General features: G+C 37.3%; 2 long non-coding RNA genes across 3 annotated transcripts in view; one reads left to right on the forward strand and one right to left on the reverse strand.

Moving 5' to 3' along the window:
* Positions 1-6798: 6798 nt before the first annotated feature.
* The window catches only part of LOC147654824 (uncharacterized), a 28166-nt gene continuing 23771 nt past the window's right edge, over positions 6799-11193 (forward strand). The window contains exons 1-2 of one of the 2 annotated variants that reach the window (XR_015283203.1): positions 6799-7411; positions 9516-9640. This is a non-coding gene — a long non-coding RNA (uncharacterized LOC147654824). The remainder of the gene's footprint in view (positions 7412-9515; positions 9641-11193) is intronic. The other variant, XR_015283204.1, reaches the window with a different exon arrangement.
* Positions 6919-11193, reverse strand: LOC147654825 (uncharacterized). The gene is made up of 2 exons (XR_015283205.1): positions 8306-11193; positions 6919-8244 (listed from the first exon to the last, which is right to left on the reverse strand). It is a non-coding gene; the product is annotated as an uncharacterized LOC147654825 (long non-coding RNA).

The raw sequence follows: 11193 nt of genomic DNA on the forward strand, positions 1-11193 counted from the left end.
TGAGAGACTTTAATTGGGAGAAGAAATAAAGAGTAGAGGGCTGTTTTTAAAACTGAAGTATAACTAAAAGTAAAATGCAACAGCCAGATCATCTTTCTGCTAATGTTGGTGTGTCAGACCCTCACTGTATGCTGAATACAACTTGTCTTTGCAGGACATTCACATAAGTCTAACATCAGTACAATTTGCTGTATGTGGGGAAAAGAAAAGAAGCATTTTCTGAAATATTTTTCTTTCTAAATGACTCAAATTATCGAAATTGCTTGACAATTATAGAGTGACAATTCAAGGATTGTAACAGAGTAATACAGGACCTGATAGATGTAGCTTGTCTTTTTATACATGATGCAGTTCCTGCAGTTCCTAGAGTCATAACAAAGGTCTTAGAGCTGCTCATGAGAGGAGAGATATGTCCTAGAACCCTTTTGCAACTTGCTCAACAGATGCTGATATTAGTAAGTTTTTTACTCAGAACAGAGGCAGACTGATAATCAGAGCTAACTGTATCTTCAGGTGTTCAACATGCCACACATTTCAGTCAGTCTCAATGAATAAACTTCTAGTTGCTGAGCTAACTTACACCAGTGCAAGGGAAAGACGATTTGCCTGTTTTCTTCTCAATCTGGCAGAAAGATTGCTGTCCTCACTGCATTCCAAGAAAGCACTCACAATGATGACAATTAACTTTGTTTACTTTCATTACATATTCTATAAAGAAATTATGCTATAAATGCAGACTTTCCAATGGTTTAAAGCAAAATAGCACAAAGAAGATTAAACAAGAAAGTGAATTAGTAACATCATCCACTGCAGAAACACCAACAATGTGACAATTTATTATGCAAAATATGCAAAGTTGAGGCCATGCCAGGAAGTATCCAGACATTTTTTAAACTCAGCACCTTGTAATGTTCACATTTTGATGCAGCCCACATTCACATGCTGTCATGCAAAAGAGCTCCTGTTCCAATTGAGGCATAGATTGACTGGTGCTCACTAAAGAAGAAACAATTTGGTATTTGTTTATTGCACATCTTTATTCACATCTCAGATGCACCAAAGGAATTAAATGTCACCAAAGATGGGATGGAGACATGTTGCCATCTGAGCAATCTGTGCCTGTCTTCTGAGGAAGCAGTATTTTAAACAATAGCTTAGTGTGCTTAAGCACATGCCTACAGCACTGTGTTGGACAGTCATAGTCACTTCCAGCTAGAACATGACCAAGTTGTGAAATGAATCTGGTCAGGAAAACAAAGCACTGAATCTCTATTTTCTTCCCAGGAATATCCCTATAGATTTGGCTGAAACATTTCAGAAACTTTCGTCTTGAGAAAGATATGCCATATGCGAAACTTCAATTTGACACAATTTTAACTAACAGAATATAGGTTCTTGAAAGCTGATGTTTGAAACAACAGTAGTAATAGGGAGCTGTATTAGACTTATAAAGAACTAGGAAATAATAAGAACTAAAGATTGGTTTATGAAAAACAGTTTTTCAAAATTCTGGCTTCAGTTATTTTCCTTGAGCTCAGTGTTGATATCTTTGTTGACTTCACAAAATAAGTTAGCATAGGAACTGCATTCTGTACCTATAATTATAAAGTATTATTTCATGTCAAAGCTATCGTTATTAGCTGAACTGTCTAAACCCTTTTCCTTTTTCCCCCCTGCGAAGAACCACTAAAACACTACAGTGAAAAGACAGAATCTTGGGAAAATTAAAGGAAAACTGATTGCTCATGCTTTGACAATGTGGTTTACAAAGATTGCTTTCCAACAGCTATAAAATACTTGCATTTCCCTGTCAGAAAGATGAAAATATGTAACCACTATTTGCTTAACAGCTCTTAACTACAGCTGAAAAATATATTTGTTTCATATGACTTATTTTCCATCACATTTGTCTCATACTTTTGATCTATACTTTTGCAGATCCTAAGGCATAGTGTACACATGCATTTATATAGCATTTCTTTACCAAAGTACACATTACATGACATCTTAGGAGCTGATCCGAAATTCAGCAAGGTCACGAGGAAGACACTTAACTAAGCCTCATTCTATCCCCCTTATGCTCTGAGCAGATTTTTCCCCCTAATGTACTCCCCAGATTTCAGTAGCTGCTCCCACAGTAGGTGCAGGGACCTGTTAATGAGATTCTTTTTTCACATTCAGGTTTTATTCCACCATTTAGCACAAAGTTGACTGATGATGAGATTTCAAATAATCAGTGTTTTGTACAGCTGACAGCTACTGGAGCTTTTAGAATACTCTTCCTATAACATTTAAATTGAACTAGTGCCCAAATATTCTTGTCCCAAAGTTGGGAACCTCAATTTAGTTTTAGACACAAGGTGGAGAGCCCTGTCTCTTATTCCTTATCTATCTATTTAGACCTTATCTTATATAAATAAGTCAAATGTCTAGATACTTCAAAATTGGAGAGGAAGCAATTTGAATTTAAGAATTCTATGACAGAGCTCCAATATTTCTGGTCCCAGTTGCCACTACCATGGTTCTAGCTTAAATTTTGTAATATTGGCATTTATTTCCCTGTCTAACCCAGACCTGGAAGAGCAGAAATCCAAAACATTTGTGAAAACAGACCAACCTAACATTTCAGGAAATGAGGCAAGCTTTAGGCAGTACTGACTCTAAGAATAAGCAAAGACCTTTAATTTTGCTTCAACTACTTTGCCCTTCCTCATCACAGCATTGGTCAGAAAATCTCAAGATATTAAAAGGCAGACCTCTTAGATGAACAAAGACAAATATAATGGTGCCTAATGGAAAATATAGTAGTGAATGGAAAATAATTATAATAATAGTAGTAATAATAATGGTCAATGGCATTATCAAGGATAACTAATTGTATAGTAGTGGATACTCACGGGAAAGGAGAGGAGCCCTTCTCTCAGAACAATGTATTTATGGATAGGCTGAGTTCTGTCTACTGAAGGGTTTCCCTGAAAATGCTCATATAGGCCATGGGGTTTTTTTTTTCTTCTTCTGTCTTAAAAGAGTTTAATGCATTTACAGGTAAAATATTATTAAATATTGGATTTCTTTCAATCCCATGAGTTATGAGTAAGGTTGATAAGCAGCAACTAGTAATCTTATCCCTGCTTGCCCAGCAATCTAACTTACCTTGTTATAAATGGTTGTCACTTTGTGGTGCTTTCCTGCCATTTGGTTTTCTCAAGATCTGCCCAGTTCTCTACATTAATGTCTTCTGCAACTACGACCGGTTTAGAGGTGATGACACAAGAGCCAGGAAGGACTCCACCTTATTTTCAAATCAAGAAACAACTCAATTACCTGACAGCTAAAACCACCTTTTTTTTTGCTTTTAAGCTAAGGAAAAGTGATGGGAAGTCACTGAGACAGTAAATGTGAACCACTTTTAAATGCCAAGCTAGCTTTAAATGGTGGTTTGACAACACACAGAAAACTGTTTATTTTGGGACTTACGGGACTTATACAGAGTTGGTGCAAATACAATGAAAATTGTAATATTTACATAATCTATAAATAAAACAGTAAAGAAAACCAAGTACCACCAGGAACACAAGTCAAAAAGGAGTAGGAATAAACAAGATAATTAATACATGCATTGGTATTTTTTTTTCTTAATAAACAATGAAGTCCTTGGTATACACATATTTGCAGATATGTATAAACACACAAAACACAGAGAAAATGACAATGTTTACTGAGTTCCATTTCCCAAAATACTACTAACAGGAAGCAGTCAAAGGTTTTACAGAAAGGTTTCTTGGGTTCATAGCTAGCGTTCCTTAAGAGAGTGAGTTAGGTCCTAGAAAGGCACAAAACCACTCAGATAAGATTTTCTAGAGATAAAATGATTCATAAAATACAGCTTTTCAGACAGAAATTTAACACTACATGTATGAAATTGTCCACATGAATATGTGTATTCTTGCTCACTCACCCAAAACATAAAATCTTCACTAAAAATGTGACCTCATTATCTATCAGTCAGTAGAAAGGTGACTCTTGATAAATTGAAATTGGAAAATATCAGCCTCAAGCGTTTGAGGAGGCAGAGGGAATTACATATTTTGGTTCTTAAGTTTCCTCAGGATTATTTTTTGTCTGTTCATTCAAAATTAATGGAGATTCCTCTTAGTTCTTTAGATTCAAAAGAAAAGACCATTTCTTTTCCCCAGAATCTCCTACCTATAAAATGCAAATGTTTCCATTTCTAATCTTCAAAGTAAATTACAACTAATGAAGGGGTAATGCAAAAAGTTTTGTTAGGCTCCTCCTAATAGACACAGGATTAAAAAAGTCTATTTTTCCTGCAGACATCTTAATTTATTTATTGTAATGGTATATATATATATATATATATATATATATAAAAAATACACTGGTGAGGGAATGAACTTACTGATTAAGCAAGATTTGAAAAGTGAAGGTAATTTTAGTAAAATCAATAAAGTTTGCTCTGGGATTTGAGAAAGTTGAAATGAATTACCTGGAATCCTTAAATTGCTTACAGTTCCCACAACGTTGGCAGGAAATAATAAAATGCATTTGAAAAATTGCACAGTTTTTATTAAGTACTGTTAGAACTCAGGCATTCCATTTCTGCCCAATTCAAAAAAAAGGAAATATAAACTGTATCATTGTTTATAGAGTATATATAAGGCTGAAGAAGAGTTCCAGTCACTGAGAGCTATGCAAAATGAGACCATTCTTCTTTGTTTCCTGTTGGTATTATATATTCAGCTTGTAGGAAGGCCTACTGGAATGGCTTTGGAAAGGTGTATTTTGTTTTTCAGTGGACCACTACTGCTCAGTTTGGTTAGATAAGAGATGTAGATTCTGGAAGTGGCAGGCTGTGTGTCAGGATTCATAGATTAGACAGGATGTGTTTATGCCTTTCATAAAAATGGGTATAAAGGCACCATTTCTTAGGCTAGTACCAACAGATTAGAGAAGATGGTGAGGTCTCTACTTAGCTTGAACTGTTTGGCCTAGGAAGTTTGCAAAGTGCTTGCCAGGTTTTTTACATCCTTATCTGTAGGTTTTCTAATGTCAGCAAGGAAATTAACTAAAAATTTTAGTTCTCTAGGCTTTATCAGCAAATGCCTGCTCTGGAGTATGTGTTTAGGCTTTACACCTGAGCTGCTGATAAGTGATTTCCAAAAGCCCTGTGTGACTGCCTTTTTCCATGTGCATTGTAGTCAGGGAAAACTTACCTTTGAGTTTTAATACATCCTTCACAAGGCTGATTTAAGGGATCTCCAGAAATGTCTTTATGGACACTGTTTCTCTAAATATTTTTTATCACAACCCACCAGTAACTTCCTTATGAAGTGTGTGCTTTGACACAGATTAAGAAAATGTGGAAATCAATGAGACAGATTCTACCAATTTTGCTGAGAACAGAGTCAGGCACTTAAAGTTTTTGAAGTGTCAGGCCAAGAGTGTCAGAGACAGCTGAAGGCCTGTCAGAACACTGCTCCTGGACTCTCAACTCCTTATCACCAGAGCAGGTACCTAGACTTGCTTGCATAGTAGTGACCAAGATTGGAATGACCTATTGCGTTAAAAAGAAAACTAATGGAAGAAGGTCATTGTCACACCAAATTGTGATCAACTCTTTTTTAAGGCTATGGAAAACAGTTGTGAAAAAAAGCCCATTAGTTGTCATTTTTGTGTTGGTAAGGAGAACATTCTGAACCATACAACCTTTTGGAAATTTTCAGAAATAGAAATCATGCAGAGCCCTTCAGCAGACAGGGATGTGCTCAGTTGTCATTTGCAGGACCACCTACAGCTAATTAGGAAGAGAAGCTGAGAAGCTAGCTGTTAGTTAGAAATGCCAGAGGCTATGGATATGTCTACACTGTAACTCAGGTGCTAGGCCTGTTTTCATACTCTGATCTCTATTCATTTTCCTCTGTGGAAACCACAGGTTTGAGCTGCACTTCGGAAGAAATCAAGCCTTCCCTGAGATGAAATCCACTAATTATTTTGGGGATAATTTATTTTCAGAAAATTCAACTTATTCAGCTCTATGCAGTTATTCTATGTAATTCTAGCAAATTTGTTCTCTTGACTACCCTCTCACTAACTCATAACATGCTCCGTGGTGTGCATTACTTACACATTATGATATAAATACATCTCTGCAGCAGGCTGAAATGTTCTGAAAGGTCACAACATAAAATAATTATGTCTTAGGCTGTGGGGGCTTTGTGTGAGCTCTGGATGAGACAGAAGATGAGGTGCTCCAGAGTATCGCCCTGAGCAGTATGGATGCAAGTCACTCCGTGCCACCTGGTGTAGGATTGCTCCTTGAGGGAAAGTCTGTTGTAATGTGGCTGTAGCTACATTATTGCTACAGTGATAAAATTGAGAGTTCCTAAACCAAGAAAGAAACCTAGGAATTTTAAATGATACTCAGAAGAATCAGTAAGATCTTAGGAAAGAAAAAATATTTGCAATCTATTCAGACAATAAAAGGCATAATGGATGAAAAGCACACCAGTTGGATAAAAGAAGCTCATTCTACTTCTGCCAATTCTTCATTGTAATGTGCCTCAACCAGGGTCCAAATAAAGATTTGCTCCACCATAATTCCTGCATTCAGTTACCATTGAAATGTATTTATTGCTGGTGGTTAGCAGCCAGCCTTTGAAAGTGCCTCATTTTTATATTATTTTGTCAGAAAAAGCCATAATTTAACTTTGTTTTGCAAGTGTTTTGACAGACCAAGTAAGGCTTTCTTTATTTTGCTGTACAGCAGTTGGGTGAGTCCCTTGCAGAACATTTGGCATCCGAACACTTGAGCGTTAAATGCGGTATCTTTTCTCCTTGAGCAGGGTGATGTGCACTGATGGCTCAGCCCTCCTTCTTTCCTTCCCATATCCCAGATCCTTGGAGAGAGAAGAGGCAGAGCAGTACCACGAGCCAGCTTTGCTTCAGAGACACTGTAGGAAGGACTGAGCCATTCTGGCAGAAATGAGGAACGATTATTCTTTCTGTTGTTGAACCTTTTCTTCAAGGAAAAGACATTGACCAGGGCAATGAAAGATCTTGAACTTTAGACCTGCTGCGTCCAGCACATGTGCCACCATCTGGGATATGCCACCAGCTATAGGAAGAAACCTTTGTGAAAATGGAAAATGTGCTACAAACGCATATTTTCAATTATTTTTCAAGAATTTCTGCTTCCCAGAGAGATTTGACAATCCTGCTTCAGCACCAGCTGGGGTGCCGCAGGCAGTCTGGCCAGGAGCATTGGCAGAAATGTGGGCAAATACCAAGTGAAATCTCTTCATTGCTGTGTGTGGCCTTCTAGCAACCTGTGGGATGGTGATGCGATGTGGTGGCCCGTGGGAGCTCCCTGCAGCAGCAAGTTCCTCTACAGGTAATAGTGCTTGGCAACCAGTCTGCCCCAGCCACAGTCTCAAAGGAAAGGGGATTGGTTTGGGCAGGTTTGGTGGGTGCACTCACTATTTTATTGACAGCTTTTTTAGCAATAGAGGTATAAGGAAGTGAAGGATCTGTTGCAGATACAGAAGAAATCACATGCATTTATGCTAAAATTTAATTGGAGGCTACTAGCATACAGCATTTGACCTCCATAGAAAGAGCAGTGCAAAAGAGAGGAATAGTTTTTTTACATCACTTCACTCCCAGGAGAGCACACAAGCGGGATCACATCACATTTCTTCTTGGTGCATTTGCCCTGCTCATTAGCTTGGAAAGATTTTGTTCTGTTTGTTATACTGGGCAATATTGAAATGCTGGGACATGAAAAAAACCAAAAACCTCAAACTGTTCCATAGGCTGTTATAGTCTTGTAAATTTAAATAGCAAGGTAAATAAAATATTGTGTCTGGCAATTCTCTTTAGCTGTGATAAAATTTATAGTTATGAGCACAACAGATTTTGTTAGCCATCACTTTAGCTCCACAAAACCCCTCCATTTACTAAAAGTCTGGTCAGAACAATGACCCCAGATTAATGGTAATAAAAAACAGTTCTACAGGCAGTCCCCACTTTTTTTAATTGTATAAATCCTAGTTTACATGCAAAACTTTATTATAAGATCTTACAGCTCTTGTTCAGGAAGGCTTCTCTTCCTTTTTGGGCAACCAATTCCTTTGCAGAATTCATGCATAAATACTTCTGTGTATTAGGCACACCCAAGATCTGTGAACGGGTCTTTTGATCTTTTCACTACTACTATCACTACTACTATTACTATTACTATTACTATTGCTATTACTATTACTATTACTATTACTATTACTATTACTATTACTATTACTATTACTATTACTTTTATTACTATTATTATTAAATTGTTTTGTTTTACTTATTTTTAGCTGCTCATGTTTCTATATGTAAGTAGTTCCAAAGTGAGCAAAGTTGCTGAGATGGATATCTCATTCAGGAAAACTAAGTAGACTTAAAACATGTATTACTTGGTTCAATAATCATGGGACACTCTACACTGGCACAGCTTTCCTTGTGCCCTCTTCTTCACCTTTCTTCAACATATACTGTGGCACATCCTGAAAGAGAAGTCTCCCACCACCACTCCCTTGATATTGATATAAAGGCAGCTTCACATCCACCCAGATTCTTCCCTTTCCTCAGTAACCATGAAAACACAACATCCATCTTTTCCTCTCTCTGTCTCTGTCTTTGGACTTTAAACCAGGTAAGAGTATGAGCTATAAATTGAAGTGAATTATACAGCTGGGTAAATAAAGTGAGATGAAAGGGAGAAAAAGGGAAATGTGTTTCCTATCACAGAGTTTAAAAAACAGATTTGGCATACATGGGGAAAAAACAAAACAGGAAACAAGTTTCTACATATAAATTAAACTTTTTCACCCTCAAACTTTCTAGATAGCCCAGGAGTAATAAGTATGTGTGTTTCTTGGACCAGCAAAGCAAGCATTCCAACACTAAATGGCTTCCTGTTCAACACATTCAAAGCCAGAGACTGTTTTTGGGGGTTGGTTAGAAATATGTGTGAAGTATGCACTTTTACTTTAGGCCAAATCAAATGTTTTTAGTCTCCCTCCCACCCCCCTCCCCCCCAAAAAAGTAAAAGAAGAAAATGTCAAAAAGGAAAATGTGACCAAAGTTTTCTCTTTCACTAAGGAAGTTCAATGATTAGCCTTCAGTTAATGTGCAAATATTCTCAGTCCCATGTAAAGATACTTAAAAGGGGACTGGTCAATGTCGTTCTACACTGGCATTTGATGCTGTTGAACTATAATGAGTAGGTGCATACAGGAGCTGAAGAACTTGGTCCCATGCAAAGACAGGAAAGCGGCAAATATTTGAGGGTATGAACTGTGTTACAGCATTTTCCCTCATTAGTGTCAAAACTGTAATTCACAAATTGTTGATCCATTTTCTTCTTCTACCACATCAGCCTCAAATATTATTTGGTACTACATTTTGTTTGCCCATAGATCTTTAGGTTTTTGTTTGTTTGTTGTTTTTTTTAGGTTTACAAGATTTGATTACATGGCCAAAAATCAAAGTAAGACACATGAGAAAAAAAACATGGAGCACCATATGTCATGGATGTGCCAATGTGAGGGGGTTTTCTAGTTCCTCAGTGAAGCCACAGGTACTTCATGAAAAAAAAAAAAATCAGAAAAGTACACCTTTTTTTTTTTTTTTTCCTTACAGCTGGCAGACAATAGTACATCTAACTAACCTAGACCTCAGTTTGTCCTTTTCTATAATTTCACTAATTACTGCTTCTAATAACATATTTTCTCCCAACTCCAAGGAGCCATATAAGTCGTAGCCAACTATTTTCTTTTAGTTTTTTCTCATTGCAGTGTTTTTGAGCAAACTCAGGTTCTAAACACTGTTCTGTTTCAATATTTTAAGAATGCTATGTACTAAGGACTCTCCAAGCTGGTATGTTGTTGTGAGGCATCAGTCTTGTCTGTTGCTCTTATCCCACCTCGAATGAGCTGATCTGCATACTTTGTTTTGGTTCTTTCTGCCTAATTTTTACAAAAACCCAACCAAACAAAAAAACAACCTACCCCTCTTTTCCCCACTGCTAGGTCCTTATAAAGATTTAGTTTGGGGTCTTTACTTGAAGAAAATGAGTCCTAGGCCGAGTCTCAAGTCTCACCTAAATCAGTAAAATTCAACTTGTGCTGATTTGCACCAGAATAAGCAAAGGTTTGTTTAGGCCCTGCCAAATGTGATATTCTTCTCAGAGGTTCTGCTGAAGATAGAACTAGCAAAGTTAGTGGAAGTTAATGAATGTTAGATAGACTTCACTAATGACTGATCCCTGGAGCTCTACGTACTTCTATATTATATCATATTTGATATCCAGAGCTATTCTGGGAGTGGGAAGCCTAGCAGGAGAAATGACCAGTAAAGGATAGCCCCCCCCCCTTGAAAGTCCTGCTTTCCCCAGAAGAGTTGTAGGAATTCAGTTTCTACTGATTGTGTGGCAGCTGCTCAGTGAGGCTCTTCTGCTTCCTCCCTGGTGCACTTAAATTTGATTTCAGCTCAATTCCATTGTCTTCTATCCTTCAGACTCCTTCCTTCCCACAGACCAATTTTCCCATATTCCCAAAATAAAAACACCATGTCTAATATTCTGAACCTTGCCACTTCCTTTCCCTTACCTTCACCATTAATATTTTAGAGTTTCTCTTCTTGTTCCTTCTCATCAGATACCGTATTTCTACATACCAGTATTTTTTGTGGTGTGTTGAATCAGTCATTAGCAAACTATGAATTTGTAGGAAGGGGAATAGGTTTAGGTATGTCCTATGGAAAGTTCAGGGTCCAAACTTTCTGTACAGCTATGTTGGCCAAACTTCAGGCTCACAGCAATAATCAGTTTCAACAAGTTATAATCCAGTATCATACACTTTGGTATAATCAATATGCTTCTTGTAGCTCAGTCTGTTCTTCTAAAATTGACTTCTGAAACACAAACTATTCACTTGCAACAGGAGAAAAGAAAGATCTGAGAAATGTTATAAAGATGCACATGAATTTTATGTTTGAACTAGGCTGCCCACATACACACTTTTGAGGGAAGACAAGAATAGAGCATGAAAAATGAATCAAAAAATTAAATAGGGAGGAAGGGAAGGTGCGGGAAGGTGCGCGGAGGGAAGGTGTGGGAAGGAAAGGAAAGGA

This window comes from Cyanistes caeruleus, chromosome 2 (assembly GCF_971803275.1).
Source record: "Cyanistes caeruleus chromosome 2, bCyaCae1.hap1.1, whole genome shotgun sequence".
Classification (NCBI taxonomy): domain Eukaryota; kingdom Metazoa; phylum Chordata; class Aves; order Passeriformes; family Paridae; genus Cyanistes; species Cyanistes caeruleus.